Below are 17746 nucleotides of genomic sequence, written 5' to 3'. Positions count from 1 at the left end.
CGCATTCACTAGCAGCCAAATGGCAAGGCCCAGTCCCCATCACGAAAAGAGTCTCCCCAGCCGTCTATCAGGTAGCTATCCAGAGAAAGACAGGAGGCACTTGGCTAAAATACTTCCACGCCTCTCAGTTAAAAGAATGGAAAGGGAAGCCGCTCCAATCTGCCCCTCCTGTGTATGACCCTGGGGGAGCCGCCACCAGCCCAGCTCCCCTCTGCCCAGTGATCCGCCAGATATCCCTCCACCCTGGGCCAGAGATACCCTGTGTCCCCTTAGACCAGACCTTTGTAGCTTTAGTATAAAAGAAACAGTAGAATATGTAGATATAGGTGTGAATGTCAAAAGTTTTTCCAGTTCTATTCTTTAACTTCATTGGGCGGGCCCCACAGTTGGGACCCTTGGGGAAGACACGGCAACCAAAGCCAAATAGGACCACCACCGAAAGTGATTCTTAATTGGATTGTAAGCCGCATGTTCGGAAAAAATTGCACAGGCAAAAGAGATTTGCTGTGTGAAAGTGGTTGGAGAGGCTTTAGCCCAGAGGTGAATGCATTCTTTCGAACATAGTGGAATCACCAAACAAGGTGATCCCTGTATTCGAAAATATATCACCCGCCGTGCTGGTGAAGATCCCGCATCTACGTAGATTCGGGGTCTCACCTGCCAGACCCACGCTTTCGCATGATGGTCGGCTTTGGCTTTGAGGGCCGTGCCTCCCCTGGAAAAGGACCCCCAGATAGCCCAACACCCCTCTTTTACTAATGCTCATATTCGTCATGGTGAGTTGCTATACGGCGCCACCATCTAGTACGCTTTAGTGCAAAGGTAAAAGACCCGCCAGTATTTTGTAAATATGTTACCTCTGGAATGTGTTATTGGGGTGCGTTCGCCACGCACAAGGGGCAGCGTGCCTCATTTACATAGCCAGAATCCCCCGCGCCAAGATGACCCCCGAATAACCCAGACCCAGTGGCGCCGGCAGATCTCGGCCGCCTCCGCCGCTTTTCGATAAACGCTGCCGAGCACCTTCGGCTCCACTTCGGCCCTTTCCGCCAGCAGCCGCTCGCCCCACGTACTGAAATCTTTTCCCTTGCCCGTACCGTATAAGGGAAAAGAAGGGGGGGAGACATATTGAAGATATAATGAAGCCCTGCCAGGCACCCCAAGTAAGGGCAACCTAAAAGTACCCCAGACCCGTATGCTTCTTGCTCCGTGTGTTTTTCTTTTTGCTCAGCGCACTTTTCTTTTGCTCAGTATATTTTTCTTTTTGCTCAGTGTATCCTTTTTTAAACCAGAAAACGGGGCCTCCCGAGGGAGTCCCTCCAAAAATTGGTTGTCCTGCAAATATATGACGAAGGCCTATTTTTGAAAATTAAAGCGAGGGCCCCCGTCTGCAGCAACCCTTATAGTTATTGGATACCGCTCTCTAGTTTTCTTTTCTTTTTAAAACGGCAAGGCCAGGCCGAGCCGGACCGATAGCTCTCAGCCCGCAAAGTAAAAGCAGCCCGCCACCGAGCAAGGGGCACCTGAAGGCCACATAGTCTGGGCACCCAGGGACCCCTGGGGCGAGTTTGCATAATCCCGCCTAACGCACAGCCGACCCTTGCCCGACGCAAAGACGTTTCCCCTCTGAAATATACACGCTTTAGAAAGAAGCCTCCACACAGGAGTTCCCCAGAGCAACAAGCTGGAAGGCTCGCTTAGTGTTCCGGGACTTCTCGTTCGAACCCCGCTTAACATACAGTGCTGGCAGAAAAACGCCCTCCCTTGTCTTTTTTTCCCTGCTTCACCTCACTCATTTATTTTTGCTGCAATAAACTCAGGGAGCCTGTACTTATATCCGCAGGTCTCCCCAGGATATTTTCGCCACGGAAAGAAAAGGAAGGTCAGGAAATGAGGCACCTGGCTACTCTGTGTTTGCTCGTGCTGGCAGGCACCCTAATAGAGGGACGCCCGTCCAAACTAATGCCCTACCCCCACTGGAGATGTATCAATACACTAGCAGGAAATGAAATGATGGTCTGCAAGGTTGTGCAGCAGATTAATATAACCACCCCCACGGATCGCACTAACTTCCGCAGTTGTGAAGAGCAGTGGATCCGACCCCCAGAGCTTGTTATTTTATGTGTGGGAGTGAAAACCATGTCCCAAGAATTAGTATGCTATTCAACTACTGATACGGTTTCACCACTTGCTCCGATTCTATGTATGTTTCTCCCCCGCATAAGGCCAGCCCCCACCGCAGTCCCGGTGGTAGACAAATATACCACCCCTGCCTACTTCGAAACCTCGCCATTTGTCACTGAGGCTTTCGGACCATACTGTGAAATTATTCTAGTGTCGGCTGCAGTATGGAAGACAGGAGACCCCTTTAGAATGACCATCCTACTAGGCACCACTACCACTGAAACTGCATCAGTAACTATCACGCCCCCTTCAGGCACCGTTCTCTCCTTTGCTATAGAATGCTGGGAGAACCTAACCTGGATTGTGAAAGAGGAAGATCTAGCCAAACATGGCCCACCCGATTGGATACTGGTTCAACAGACGCCCGAGTGCCAGACCAAGCCCCTAGTAGAGGAATTTCACCGGCTTGGGCTGCTCTTTGTAAATTTGACTCACGAACCAGGCAATTACTCCCTGCTGATCCGGACCCAGGAGACCCACACCATCCAAATTGACCCTTTGATTGCTAGCAATGAACAATTAAGCCAAGGCGGCACGCATATAGTGGGCTCCCATGTTTTGAAAACTGACATTCGAGAGAGAGTTCTAGTCCGCCCGCAAATGTCTTTAAAAGAGATCCGCATAGACTTAGCTGAGCTAAATATAACCCAGAGGCTGCCGCAGTGCGCTCCCTATCTGGAGGCCGGTAGCAAGGGTTGGAATGCATGGCTACAACTGTGGATCGATCCCTTCCTCTCTCTCTCGCGTGCCAGACGAAGCATCGCCGACTGGACTGCTCCTGCAGCCGGAGGCTTAGCAATCATGGATTCGGTCAATATTGAGACTCTCGCTAATAAGTTTGCCCATGTCACGACCAGCATCTCCGACTTAGGTAAACCGGTGGTGCAGTCCCTAAATTCCATTTCGAATGGGCAACACGAGATCAGCTCCATTTTAGTTAACTGGGAGAGTCAAATTGAAAGAGATTTTTCTCTGCTGCTCAAAGGAACACAGTCTTTTGAACGCAACGTGTCAGTAGCCATGGCATGTATGCAAGCCCAACAATTAAATCAGGCTGTGGCCATGGGGCTAATTCGGCAAGCCACGGACGGGCATTTGCCCCTGGAAATTAAAAGATTGATTATGCCCAAATTGTCACCCCTTGAACTGGAGCTTGAATCCTGGTGGTCTCTTGTAAATTCCTCATTCTCACCGACCACCCAGGAGCTTAAATTATTTTTATTAACGGCCAGTGCGCACGAGTCATTCCATGTATATCCAGTCGTGCCTCTGGGACTCCAAGTCAGCAACACCGAGGTCCTCTACGCCCGCCACCCCGACCATTGGGCCCACTTCACCCCGACCGGATGGCAGCTCGTCAGCCTCCAAGGGTGCCAGCATTGAGACCAGACCGGCTTCATTTGCCAGGACCAAGCCTTTGCACCGCATCACCCCTGTGTAGCCCCGCAAGTCGACGCCCTCAACGAGTGCTCTTTTGAGGTCGTCCGGGAAAACAGCTCCGCTGTCGTCTACATTGGGAAAGGATGTGCCTGCGTGCGAACGGCCTGCGACTTTGTGATCCTGAACTCGTTCCAGCTCAAGCCCGTGATCCCGGGAGTCAATCGCTGCTTTTGCAACCTGTCTTCAGTGGCAGCCTGCGACTTCACCTACACGGTACCGGTCTGGACCCAAGAAGAGATCCTGGTGGCACCCTCCATCTATCGGTATGTGAAGCCAGTCTCCCTTGGCATCGGTATGGAGCTAATCCACGAGCTCCTGGCCCACCCGCAGCTCCACCACACCCTCCAGAGCATCCAGAGGGACGGGGATACCACTGCTTTGGTTGTGTCCCACAACGGGAAGGAGATTTTGGACCTTGCCCAGCGGATTAAGACCACCGGCGAGCATTCGTGGTGGGAGACCCTCTTTGGCTGGAGCCCCACTGCCACTGGAATTTACAATTTGGCTTTGCACCCGATCGTTGTTATTTTGGCCTTTCAAGTTTTGTTATGTGCCTCACTACTTTATTTGGGCTGTTGGAGCCGCCGACAGCTCCAGCAACTCCAACTGTCCTACCGTTTGGATCATTACAATCCCGACCTCCTCTTGCCCTAATGGTCGTTCTTGGCGCCCCGTTTTTAGCCCTTGTTTATTTTGTTGCTTGTGTGATTGTGAACTATACTTGTGCCTTTATGTGTACGGACCTTGAACCAGCCCCATGGACGCTTTGCTGCCGGACACCGCTCCGAGGCCCTCTTGTGGACTAGGGGGGGACATATTACTCCGCCTCCCAGCCCACGGCCAGCCGTCGAACCGCCAGCGGCACTACCTCCATGAGGACTAGAACTGTGTGCCTGAAGCCCTTCTCGCCGCTCACCGACCCTGCTCTGCGGATTGACGCAGACAGCAAGGGGGGGTGGAAGTGTGTTTTGGAACACATGGACTAAGCCTGCTTGTTCTTGTAAATATGCAACCCAGTCTAGCAGCTGTACTGCGGACTGAGCCGTCTGTGATCTTTGTTGCTCTACTGTTTTATGAGTTTTCTTTCCATTACTTTTATGAATTTCACTCCCATGAATTTAGCCCCGAACTAGTCCCCCCCTCTATCTACTGCAAGTGCGCCCATGATCTCCCCATGAACTGGGACCCTTTTATCACCCCCTATTAACTTTAGCCCTATGAATTTGATTTTAACCTTATGAATTGCCTTTTTAACCTGACTCCCTCCGCCGAGGTAATTCTAGCCTATTTATCATTTTTATGAATTTGGTTTTAACCGGGACCATTCCTGAACGGTCTCTTTTAAAGGTTATTTTAGTCCTGATTTTAGCCTGTATGAATTTGGTTTTAATCTGACTGTATGAATTGGTCTTTTAATAGCGAAGTCTATTTTTCTGTCCCCTATGAGCCCTTCCGCCGCTTACCCCTCATGAATTATTTCCTCGCACTTGCTTTTACTATTGCTGCTATCATCTATGAAATTGGTTTTAACTTCCTGAATTATTGTTTTAATCCTATATATGTATTTATGATTTTAACCATCTATGAATTGTTCCACCCTTGATGAATTGGTCTATGCCTGACTTGCACTTTCCTATATGAATTATTCCCGCACCTATGAATTCTGCTTTTAAGTAGCCTGCTTTTATTCTTACATTCATGAATTGTATCCATGAATTGCCTTTGCTTTTAATTCTATGCCTATGAATTAATCCATGTATATGAATTGTTCCTGGTTTTTAGTGCTTTTAATCCACCATGAATTACGTATGAATTACCCCCATCCACGAATTGATCAATATACACAAATATGAATTATTGCTATTTATATGCATGAATTACTCATTGCTGCCTATGAATTGCTGTCTATGTTGACTGTAGCACTTAGCACACCCCCTGGTGTGAACCCAGAGACCTGCAGCCCATTGGCTGATCTAAATTGCACTTATTCGGTTAGGTGGTTCTCCAAACTAAATTTTTGAGTGACGCCTCCTCCCCCTCCCCTTCCCACTCCTTCTTCGCTCGAAGCTCGACCACCGGACATTGCCGACCACCTCGCCTTTGAAGTCAAGTTCGGAGACCCGCGCGCCTGATGTCCCGGGGTCTCCGAGGGGGGGAATTGTTGCCAAGTAGGCCCCCTCCCCTGCTTTAGGGCCTGCCATGAACTGTGTTAAAGTTTCCTGCATTGCCGTTTTACTGCTACACCAAAAACTGCCTTACACGTGTGTGTTCTGATACACGTGTCAGTTTCCTGCCTGCGTGTCAATTACCTTGCTGCTGCAATAGACTGTGTAGTTTACCGACTCCATGTTTGGTTAACTGCACAAAGGACTCTATTTCTGGGCAGCCCTGCCCTGACCTGTATCTGGACTTCCCAGTGTGCGTTTGGACTTTATTACAAGTGTGCCCCGTGCCTGCATTGCCATCTGCCACGGACCGTGCCTGTTCCCTGTTCTGGACTGTGTTTTGAGTGCTGTCCCCCTGCCTCCATGGAAGCCTGCCTCATACGGGCCCAAGCCGCTGCTAGCAGCCGGGCGCCTGCCGGGGGAAACCTCCAGCGAGCCTGGCTGGGCGCTCCCTGGTCAGTTCCCGCCTGGAGCCTCCCACGAGCCGGTCGCCGAGCTTGCCCTCGCTACCGGGCAGCCTGCTATCCAGCCTCAGCTATGCCCAGCCGGCATCCATGTTCTCAGGCAGCCAGAAGACCCTGGGAAGAAGACTGCTTTGAGAAGCCATTTCGGCGAAGCGGGCACACCACGTCCGCAGCGAGAGCCCCTCGCCCCGCTCTGCATATCTTAGGAGCCGCCCCGGAGAAGAGCTAAGTGCTGACCATCCCAAGCACTTAGAGAATGCATCTCAAAGAAACCGCCGCATTCCAGAAGCTGATGACATCAGGACAAGCCCTGTCCGCTGGAACATCCTTTCAGCCCACTTGGATTTCCCCCTCCCTCTTTTGTCCCCTCTTCCTGAGGTGTCACTTATCGCAATCTGATTACCAAAGTGTCCCATCCAAGCCATTCAGTAGCCCATTAGAACCTTTGTGTTAATCTGTGAGAACCACCAAGTACAGCACCAGCCCCAGGGTACGTTTTGGGGTATTTAAGCTGGTCTCCCAGACCACTCGGTGCTCAGGCCATTCCCTATCCAGACCTCCTTGCTGTCCGTCTGTGGTCCCAGTGCTGGCATTGGGCCACCCTCGCTGCTGTGTCTCTGCTTCGCTCCAGGATTGTGAGTATTTCCCTTATCATCGTTGGGAACCCGCTAATGCGAACGTCTCTGTATTTCCTACTCTGTATTTCCTAGACCTTGTGTGTTTCTTGTATGACTGTGCAAGTTAGGCTTACGCCACACTAAATACACGTGTTTGGACCTTATCCGTTGTCTGCCTCTTTTTCACTAGAGTGTCTGGGATCGGGACCTCCGTATACATAGGTTATGATCCGCGCTTAATATTAAGTTACAGACTGCTATAGCTAATTCCCCATTGTAATAAAGAGCAGTTCTGGTAACAACATTGGCATAAATTAGACACTCTCATGTCATGCTGCTTATGCAAGAAGTAGACACCCTGTGGGGGCTATTTATTTTCTGCCAAAACGATCGTGTAAACCCGATCTATGTCTTGGCTATCCAATTTAGTGGAGTGGAGAGTGCACTCAAGACATAGCTGATTTATGGTAAGCCCTGGTGGGATTTTCATGGCAAGAAACTAACAGAGGTGGTTTGCCATTGCCTGGCTCTGCAGCTCTGGTCTTCCTTGGAGATCTCCCATCCAATTACTAACCAAGGCCAACCCTGCTTAGCTTCTGAGATCGGACGAGATCAGGCTCACTTGAGCTATCCAGGTCAGGATATTCAATTTAGAATCCAGTGGTTTTTCAAACCTTCCATTTTTGGGGAACCCTTTCCACATTCGCTTATCCACTTGGATAAGCTAATAAGCCCTGTGAGCCCTTGTGGGATTTCTATGGCAAGAAACTAACAGAGATGGTTTGCCATTGCCTGGCTCTGCAGCTCTGGTCTTCCTTGGAGATCTCCCATCCAATTACTAACCAAGGCCGACCCTGCTTAGCTTCTGAGATCAGATGAGATCAGGCTCACCTGAGCTATCCAGATCAGGATATTCAATTTAGAATCCAATGGTTTTTCAAACCTTCCATTTTTGGGGAACACTTTCCACAATAGCTTATCCACTGGGAATCTGCAGTACTAATACACAGTGTCCAGCATTAGCTGTGCCCCCTGACTCTTATCAGTGCTCCAAATGAATGACAATTGCACACATAGGAACATAAGGAAAGCCTGGGTAGATCAAGCCAAAGCACCCTTGTTCTTTCAATGACCAACTGGCCGATCCTGCCAAACCCACCAGGAGGGCAAGCTTGCAGTAGCTCTCCTCTGCTGTTCTTCCCAGCAACTTGCAACTCTTCCATTACATCCAACATGCTGCAAACTTTAGAGAATTATGGAAAACTGACAGTCAAAGAGACCTGTTCCCTGTTACTTGTAAGGAATCTTGTTGAATTCCTACGAAGCTCTTAAGAAACTCCACAAAATAGTTTGAACTTTTCAAACTTTTGAGACAGATGTCACTGGATAGTAACAACAGAGGAAGATGAAGCCACTGAAGGTGTACTGTGGAATGGCTGGTTCTCAGTATAACGCTGGTGATACTAGGACTGTCAATTGTCAAGCAAAATTACTGTTATTCTTCAGCACCAGGAATCATTCTGTACTGTTGGAGTTACAGTAATTTGTCTGACAATTTCAGTGCATGCCTGAGGTTAATGTCAGATCCACTATTATTGTAAAGAGAAAAATGGCTCTTTTGTTAAAATAATGTATAAACAATAAATGACTCGGTATTCTACCCAAGCACTTAAAGGAAACTACATTTATTTTGTGCACCCAGAGACTCTGAAAGTTCACAAGACCAGAGGCAGTTCCTACCACAATAGAAGTCTTAACATGGTTTCTAAAAGTTTTCATTTTAAATTAAAAGTGGCATTTTAAGCCCATGTGAAGAGCTATCCCTCTAGCAAAGAGAAAGTGATATTTCCTATAATGGACTTCATAAGTAACTAATGCCATTTTAAATGTGTCATCTTATCTTACAGACTTTTGCAGATAACACCTGTGCAAAAATACATAAACTGCTAAACTGAACATGTTAAATATTATGGGTCCCACCCAGAGATACATCATATCTTTAGAGACAGAGTGTCAGTCCTTGGCAGGTAGAATCCCCAAGTTCTCCACAGCAAACACACAGGCGTATTGGTTGAAGTAACTTTATTAGAGATCCATCAGGTACAAGGTGCTCAGACAACTGAATTGGCAGAAGTGACTTAAATGGAGTTAGTGATGTTAGTTATAGAGAAAATTCCCACCATCAGGATAAAGACTGTTAAAGTTTCAGGAGCACAAGAGCCCCGGGGTGGGGTGGGGGGCCGGTGAGAAGGGAAAGCTAGATTTAGGCTAGACAGAACAAAGAATAAAAACATCTCAGTTCCCAAGAATGATACATTTCGATCTGGCCGCAGCCAGCCTTCAAGGACATGGTGCCAGGGAAAGAGAAAGTAAATACTTGTGAGATAACCTACTGCCTTAACATCGATATGAAACTTGTCATGCCCTCAGAGGACCAGTACTTAACACCACCACCAGCACCAGGGTTTCTGGTGCCTGTGGCTACCTTCTCGTGTGCGTGCACGCACAGCTCACACACATGTCCCTGGACTGCGTAATGACATCATCACATGATGATGTCATCATGCAGCAAAGCCAGGCCCATTGGCTGGCGGATGGCTGGGGCAGCGTGAAGAGGCTGCTCGCACTCTGCACTCTGTCCCAGCTGCCTACCGTGCCTGGCCCGCAGCTGCTGCACCCAGCCTGGGGCATGTGGCGGTGGTGGCGCAGGGCTGGCTGGCTGCAGCAGCAGCTGCGGGCCTGGCACAACAGCTCCGTGGTGCATGCCTCCACCCCTGGCACCCCTTCTGGTATCCCCTCCAGCCCTGCGGTGCCCACGGCGCCCACCTCACAGCCTCAATGGTGGCATCGGCCCTGCTTAACACAGAATATATTCGTGTCATATATGACACAGAGAAATACATATGACACAAAGATACCAAAATAATGGCATCCCTGTGTCAATTTTTCTTAAAAATATGCACGATCACTTAGGACATGTTGTGACATCATAATAACACACTTTGTAAACTACTCCGAGTGGGCATTAAGTTGTCCTGAAGGGCGGTATATAAATCAAATGTTGTAGTTGTTGCTATTGTTATCATCGCACTGCGCACAATGCTGATTTTTGTTCATGAGGGAGAAGACAATGCGACTTGCTTCATTTGCCTCTGCCTTCTGAGATTAGGCAGGCGGCAGTCCAGGAGAAGGCCTTCTCAGGAAAAGCACCAACGTTCTGGCGCTCTTTCCCTAGGGAGATTTGTCTGTCCACTTTTGTTGCCATCTTCTGCTTCCAGTGAAGAATTTTTGTTTCATTTGGCATTTCCTCGGAGGTCCATCCTTCGTGCTCAATGTTTTTAATTGTTTCAAATGTTTTTAATTGTTTTTATGTCCATGTGTGTTTTGAGCTCTGGTATAACTGTTTTAATTATGTGTTGTGGTTTTGGTTGGTTTTAGTCATTTGAAAATGTGATTTTGTTATGTATATTTTATTTATTTATAAGTTTTTTACCTTGCCTTTCCGCGCCATTGGGCCACCAAGGTGGATAACAAATTAAAATCACATCTTAATATTAGGGCAAAAATACATCAATTTAAAACCGGGGCTTAAATTGAATACAAAAATTATAAACAATAGTTTAAAAATTGGGGGAGGAGAAGACATCATTGAGGGAATGCCAAGCAAAACAAACAAACAAAAAGTCTTCACCCATTGGCAACCGAAAAGGAAAGACAAATGGATATTTTAACTCATTAGCCACTTTAATATAATTTTTGTTAAATTTTTATTATTTTATTTATTGCATTTCTAAACCGCCCTCCCCGTCAGACGGGCTCAAGGCGGTGTAACAGCATACAATTTGTAACATATAGTTTAAAAACAATAAAAATATTATAAAAAAACATTAAAACACTTCCATATACAATAAAATTTCTCGATTGGCGGAATAAATATTAAAATATAATAAAATGACATGATATTGCAGCATGACCGAGGTAATCCTACATATTATGGGGTAAAGCAGGAAATTCTGAAATGGCTGTTTTCAGCAGCACCCTTATAGTAAGTGTAAAACACAGTTCTGTCCTAGAGCCATCCTAGAGCACACACATTTGGTGTGGATTCATATGCACATCACTATACTGCTGAGCGGAACGGGGAAGTTGATAAGAGTTGGAGGGCAAGGAAGCCAAGGCTGGTTCCGCACACGTTGGATAATGCACTTTCATTGCACTTTATTAATCGTTTGAGGTGGATTTTTTGTTCCGCACACAAAAAAAATCCGTTCCAAATGATCTATAAAGAGGATTGGAAGTGCATTATCCAATGTGTGCGGAATCACTCCAAGTCTGTATTTTGCTTTGAGCCTTTGAGAGGTTCTGTAGTTAGGTATGACCAGTTATTCCAGAGGGACTTCTTCTGTTTGTTGGACTCAGACCCTTGGCTTTGAAACGTTCATTATTGTAGGTTGCTGAGAGTTGTGCTGAGATGATGATCTTAACTTGTTTTTGCCGGTTTGGATTCTGTGCATCGTTCCATTCACGGTTTCTCTCTAGTATCTCCAGTTAAAATAATCAGGTAGTAGGTGGCATGAAAGATCTCTGTGCTGAGATCTTGGAGACAGCTGTCAGTCAGAGTGCAAAGTACTAACTTTGATGGGCCAATGGTCTGACTCCAGTAGAAGGTAACTTCACGCATTCATGAATAGACACTTCCACTTGTAGAAAAAGAGGGTGATTGTCACCGATTTCTCCTTCTCATTGAAGACCCCCAGAATCCCCCCATATATTCCTGAGAGTCCAATATCCCATAATGACTCAATTTTAGGGGGGTGGGAGACTGCAGTTGGAGGGGGAAGGCAGGAAAGTCATTGCTTATGCAGCTCAATGGACACCATTGTGGGATTGGACTTTTGGGGAAAGTAGACCATGTAACAAAACATGAATGACTCTAGTAGGGAGAACCGGGTTTGATCCCCCACTCCTCCACTTGAAGCCAGCTGGGTGACCTTGGGTCAGTCTCTTAAGATCAGCAGGACTCTAATATGGAGAGCCGGGTTTGATTCCCCACTCCTCCACTTGAAGCCAGCTGGGTGACCTTGGGTCAGTCTCTTAAGATCAGCAGGACTCTAATCTGGAGAGCTGGGTTTGATTCCCCACTCCTCCACTTGAAGCCAGCTGGGTGACCTTGGGTCAGTCTCTTAAGATCAGCAGGACTCTAATCTGGAGAGCTGGGTTTGATTCCCCACTCCTCCACTTGAAGCCAGTTGGGTGACCTCGGGTCAGTCTCTTAAGATCAGCAGGACTCTAATCTGGAGAGCTGGGTTTGATTCCCCACTCCTCCACTTGAAGCCAGCTGGGTGACCTTGGGTCAGTCACTTAAGATCAGCAGGACTCTAATCTGGAGAGCTGGGTTTGATTCCCCACTCCTCCACTTGAAGCCAGCTGGGTGACCTTAAGCCAGTCACAGCTCTGCCAGAGCTCTCTCAGCCCCACCCACCTCACACAGGGTGATTGTTGTGGGGATAGTAATAACATACTTTGTAAACCACTCTGAGTGGGTGTTAAGTCGTTCTGAAGGGTGGTATATAAATTGAATGTTGTTCTTGTCGTTATCCATGACCATGGACAACCTACATTCAATAGACTTGACAGAGAGGGCTGGAAGGATTAACAATGAAAAGAGGGGGAAAAAAGTTGTAACAGGGAAACAGGTAAGCTGAGGCAAAAGGAATTTTTGCTAGAGAAGAGGGTCTTGAGAAGGAAAGAGGAGAAAATAAAAACAGTGGTTTGATGAATACAAAGCAGGAAGCTTTCATGACACAAGCACAGCAATGTTATTAGATTGCTAATGATTTCCCCCACCCTGAAATCAAGTTTCAGGTGAATTTCAAGCAGGTAAAAACATCTGCTGAAATACTGAAAGAAGGTAAAAGGATATTGATGAATTTAACTACATCTCTCAGGACTGTTTTATAGAATTCTTTTATTCGTTTACTTAAAAGGCAAGGGAAGAGAGGATGCCTGAATTTGAAGAAAGAGTCCGAACAAATAATGTGTGTATCTGGGAACTGATGAATGCAATGGAACCCACACAATACAATCAGGTTTAAAAACATTCATTCCTTGACATGTCCTAAGCATCAATTCTCTGGCCCTGGAATAAATTCAACATGACTCCCCAGTCCCCACCCCACCCCTCCTAATGCACATTGGTGTCATCATTTGCATACAACATCACAAGCCTGTGTGAAGTAGTAGTTAGAGCAACAGACCAGAAATGGAGACAACCAACTTTAAATCACTAGTCAGCCATGAAACAAACCGTGTTACCTTGAGCTTGTCATTCTCAGACTCCCTCTCTCACAGGTTTGTTGTGAGAATAAAATTTATTGGATTTTCCCCTGTTCCTTCTCCAATGAGTCCAAGGTTGTGTGCATTATTCTCCTCTGCTCGATTTTCCCCTCACAACTGTCCTGAGTGGCACGTTAAGCTGATATAATGACCAACCCAATTGTACTCAAGCTCAATACTATTTCAGAAATAAAATGTTTCTTCCATCTATCACATTTTCTCCTGCTCTGAAGTCCCAGGTAGTCTTTTGCTTTAGATATTTCCAATCTAAAACTGAAGAGAGAATGTTGGGTACTTTTTTGGATTGGGAATAATCTGAATGCATACCACCACCTTCTTGCATAAATTTTAGACTGTAATGGTTTGATTGCCCTGACCTGGATAGCCCAGGTGAGCCTGACCTCATCAGACCTCAGAAACTAAGTAGGGTCAGTCTTGGTTCCTAATTGGATGGGAGACCTCCAACAAAGGCCAGGGTTGCAGAGGCAGGCAATGGCAAAACACCTCTGTTAGTCTCTTGCTATGAAAACCCCACCAGGGGTCACCGTAAGTCAGCTATGACTTGGCAGCACTCTTTACCACCAATGGTTAGATCAGGATTCTAAAATGGTAAACAGCTTGGAGAATCCTGATCTAGACTCTCTCCTGTCTGCCAGGCTGTGTATGTGTTCCCCTCTGTTTGTGCAATTCTTCAGAATGAACTTGATCTTTGTACGACTAGCTAACAAAGATGTGGCCAACATTCATGATACTAGCAAGCCACAGGCCATTGTACCTCTTCTCTATTATGTTGATAGTTTCAAAGCCCTGCAAATAACATCACGTTTCAGAAAGATGGCTGCCTCCAGGACTAGTCTCATAAATGCCAACTTTAATTAAAATGCAGTTGTTGGAGGAAAGTATATGTATTTCACACTTTAATCACCAAGAAAAGCACTTCAGGCACTGTGTACTTTTGGAATTTTCTACTTAGCAAAAGCAGCTTTACGTTCCATCTAAGACAGAATCTCTACTCTTATTTTAGGGAGGAGGGAATGCAAAAGTAGGAGTGATGATGATATCATATGGCACAAACATGATTGTACTGTACAACAATGCTTGCACAGCTTGAGCAAATAATGGCAGTATAAGTAGAAACCATTTCCCATAATAAACATCTATCCGGTCCAAGTTTTATGGTTTCCAAAGTATGCAACTTGAAGATGCAGATTCAGAAGTGTGTCCATTGTGAAAGCGTTCTCTGAATTCCCTGGAGATAGTTTCAGGAGGGTATCCATGTTGGTCTGTAAGTGGTCACACTTAAAAAGGTAGAGGTAGTCCCCTGGGCAAGCACCGAGTCATTACTGACCTGTGGAGGGATGTCGCATCACGATGTTTTCTTGGCAGACTTTTTACGGGGTGGTTTGCCACTCTGCCTCTACCACCATTTCCTCAAGTGCCTCCCTGCCTGTGAGGGCATGCCAGGCAGCAAAGCAGCAGGCGTGGCCAGTTGGTTCAGGAGATTTCCTGTCCCAGGCATGGAGACCAGGTGCTGGTGCTTCTCCTGCCCGGCCCTCCTCCGCTCCAGCCTTGCGCCAGGTAACCCGAGCTCATCGGCTTGCTCAGGCCAGTGGTGTCATGTGTGTGTGTGGGGGGGGCAAGTGGCGGTCACCCTGGGCACAAAAGTTTTAGGGGGTGCAACACCAAGGGGATCCTGTGCTGTGTCTGCAGGAGGCTGCCGAGCCGCCTGCTGCACTGATGAGGCAGCTGGCTCAGTGGGCACTGAGCTGGCCCTCCTGCAGTGGCTGCTGGCTGAGGAGCACACTGAGAGCCAAGCTACAAGTGATGCCTTACACAGGTTGGAAACTTGTCAGCTTCCCTCAAGTTTTGATGGGAAATGTAGGCATCCTGGTCTTGCAGCTGTAATGGAGAGGCAAGCTGTAAAACCAGGATGCCTACATTTCCCATCAAAACTTGAGGGAAGCTGACAAGTGTCCAACCTGTGTAAGGCGGCACTTGTAGTTTGGCTCTGAGCTGGTGGCAGCAGTGCGGGCAGTGCCACTGGAGGGCTGTGAAATAAGGGGCAGGGAGGCAAGTGGGCCCAGATTATGGGTGTGCTCCTGGGGGTATCTGCACTCTGTGTGATGACCTCACTTCCTGGAAATGACATCATCGTGTGGTTCTGGGAGCGTGTGTATTCGTGTCGTGCTCAGGCACCATCTCCTGCCGGGCGTTGCCCCGGGTCCTGGCAGCCCATGCTATGACATTGAGTTCCACTACCTCTTTTCCCAGAAAAAAAGCCCTGGTAAAAGGTAAACCTATATCCACCATGTTCTCAAAGAGTCTTTTAATGCTGATCTATACAAATTCTGAAAAAAAAGTTGAGTCTTACCCCAACGGAAAATGTTATTACTGTACTTTTATTTCATGTATTTGTTTTGTCTTGGAAAACATTAACAAATCTAATGGATGCTATACTTTTGTTTTGCTTTTATTAGAGGGCTGGATTTAATATTCTGTTTATTTTGTATTCATATCATAATGTGCCTTAACTGCCCCAGAAGTCCCAAATAAGCAAAAAGGATGGTACATACATTTAAAGAATTATTTTTAGACCAGTTCTGAAGGAGGCTTTCAGCCACAAAATGAAGCAGAGCTCTTTGGAGGCTGTTGTTTCCACCGCTGCATGTAACATCTCCATAAATGAAATAAAAAAGACATTGAAATCCCAGCTGGGGCGACTACTTTGCTAGGACCAGGGGATCAAGGAAAAGTACACTCTTCGTTTGTAGACAATTCTAAGACACTCCTTCCTACTTTTCCCTCAGCCTCATAAATTCTGATTCAGTTCTGAACTGTGGCTTGTGGCTAAGGCTGCCATGCCAAGTGCTGCTCCCAAGTCCCAACCTGAAAGATCAGACCAACATGGGGGGTGGTTTCCAGCAGCCATAGAAGGGCAGCAGACATCTCGGGCTACATGCTCAAACAAGCTGGCCAGCAGGAAGAGGTGTGTATCTTTCAGCATTCAACCCCCTTGCTTAAAGGTGTACCTTTGGCTGCATCTGGGTGATGTAAGCTCAGGTGATGAGATCCAATTTGGGCAGTGTGGCTAAGAAAGCAGTGGAAGGTTCACCAGGGTAGTTGCTCTGGGACCATACAGAAAGTAAGTATAGATCAGTTCCTGTAAGTTCTTGAGGTTAACGTACTACCCTGGTTCCTTTGGAAAACTTAGGGGGAGTGTTCTAATCATCTTTACTGTATATATCTTTTGTATAAGCTGTATGAATTTGATGAGATTTCACTTGTATGAATTGAATGAATTTGATAGAACGTGTTTCCCTGTATTTGAGCACTGGTCACTTTAGTATAAGTTTATAGTATGTATTGAAGAGATATTGCAATTGGAAAGATCTTGTTATTTCCCGGGTGGGGTTTCCCACTTGTTCGCAGCACCATATGGTGGTTGGCAACCCTAGCAAAATCTGACACTTTCTCCAAATTAGGTGGCTTTTCTACCAGAGGAAGAATCACTTAAGATGGAGGAAAGTTAATTAGGCTGGAGGAAGAGTCCAAACTTTGGTGAGCACAGCAGTAGACTACAAGCCAAGTATACCAAAGCATCCACATGTAAGTAGGGTTGTGTGCATTCTGCAGTGCTATGTTAACAGCACCCACAGAATAGCAGATTTTCCTTCTTTAAAAAATCTCATTCATATGGAGACAGGTTTGAAGGTGTGTGGTGAAATCTTAGAAGCCAGTAGCAGGTCCAGGACTTCCAGTAATCTCGGTTTATGACTTCTTTGTGCTACATTTTATTTATACTGTTATCTAAGCTTAAAACATTGCATCTTTAAAACTGCCAAGATGGTTACCAACATAACAAAGAGTCAGTTTGGTGCAGTGGTTAAGAAGAGCAGCAGAACTCTAATCTGGAGAGCCAGGTTTGATTCCCCACTCCTCCACTTGAAGCCAGCTGAGTGACCTTGGGTCAGTCACAGCTCTCTCCGAGCTCTCATAGCCCCACCCGCCTCACAGGGTGATTGTTGTGAGGATAATAACAACACACTTTGTAAATTGTTCTGAGTGGGTGTTAAATTGTCCTGAAGGATATACATTGAATGTTGTTATTCTTATCATCATTATTAAAATCTATAAGAGAAACATTACAAATCATTGCTGAGTTACAAGAATGAGCAATCATTGGCAAGCTCACACAATAAACTGTATAACGACACTGAACAATCAGACTAAACTGAAGGCTCCCATTCAAGATCTAATGCAGATACCGAATGTCCTCTGGGATTAAAAAGAACGATGGCTCCTAAGGGCAAGACATATGGGGTACAGTGAACTTTCCTAGGGAGGGAAATGCCTAACATTGGAGCCACCACTGAGAAGGCCGTGTCTTTTGTAGTCACACCATCCACCATACTTCTGGAGGTGGTGTGCATACTGGTGCTGTCCAGTGAGCACAGTGGTAGGACACACGTTTTAAAGGAGAAGATCCAGATTCAGCCCCTGAAATCTTGAGTTAAAGGACAGCACAGCAGGGTTGAGAATC

The 17746-nt window shown here is 46.6% G+C and overlaps 1 protein-coding gene across 1 annotated transcript in view; it reads right to left on the bottom strand.

The window, feature by feature from the left end:
* DCC (DCC netrin 1 receptor) overlaps positions 1–17746 on the bottom strand; it is an 814397-nt gene that overhangs the window by 375547 nt on the left and 421104 nt on the right. The window lies entirely within an intron of this gene.

Source organism: Eublepharis macularius, chromosome 8 (assembly GCF_028583425.1).
Source record: "Eublepharis macularius isolate TG4126 chromosome 8, MPM_Emac_v1.0, whole genome shotgun sequence".
Classification (NCBI taxonomy): Eukaryota; Metazoa; Chordata; class Lepidosauria; order Squamata; family Eublepharidae; genus Eublepharis; species Eublepharis macularius.
The sequence above is the reverse complement of the archived record's forward strand: the minus strand, read 5'-3'. Positions and strand labels throughout refer to the sequence as shown.